Source organism: Myotis brandtii, unplaced genomic scaffold (genome assembly GCF_000412655.1).
Source record: "Myotis brandtii unplaced genomic scaffold, ASM41265v1 scaffold526, whole genome shotgun sequence".
Lineage (NCBI taxonomy): Eukaryota > Metazoa > Chordata > Mammalia > Chiroptera > Vespertilionidae > Myotis > Myotis brandtii.
This window is the reverse complement of record NW_005369920.1, coordinates 399,014-399,856: the sequence shown is the minus strand read 5'-3', so window position 1 is coordinate 399,856 and position 843 is coordinate 399,014.

The following is an 843-nucleotide window of genomic DNA, read 5'->3' as shown; positions in this document are numbered from 1 at the left end:
GCCAATATATCTATTTATACAATGTTTTTACTTGCTGCTCCCTTGTCATGGAATTATATTCTTCCTCCTTATAACCTAGATTGTTCTTTCCCTTTTAAAATATCACTTTAACATTACCCTCTAAGAGAGAACTTCACTGACTATATCCTATTGAAAATATCCCCATTGGAGTTTTACCAAACATTCAAGGAAGAACTAAAACCTATCCTCCTCAGACTATTCCAAAAAAATTCAAGAGGAAGGAACACTTCCAAGCTCATTCTATGAAGCCAGCATCACCTTAATACCAAAACCAGATAAAGACAACACAATGAAAGAGAATTACAGGCCAATATCCCTCATGAACATAGATGCCAAAATCCTCAACAAAATTCTAGCAAATCGGATCCAGCAGTACATCAGAAAGGTCATACACCATCAGCAGACATCAGAAAGGTCATACACCATGACCCAAGGATGCAAGGTTGGTACAATATCCGCAAATCAATAAACGTGATATATCACATAAACAAATTGAGAGATAAAAATCACATAGTCATATCAATTGATGCAGAAAAAGCATTTGACAAAATTCAACACCCTTTCTTGATAAAAGCTTTCACCTAGGTGGGAATAGACATAATAAAAACAATATATGACAAACCCACAGCCAACATCATACTCAATGGGCATAAAACTAAAACCATTTTCCCTAACAGGAACAACACAGGGAAGCCCTTCTCACCACTCCTGTTCAACATAGTATTAGAAGTGCTAGCCATTGCAATTAGACAAGAAGAAGAAATAAAAGGCATCTAAACTGGAAAGGAAGTAAAACTGTCCTTATTCGCAGATGACATGATA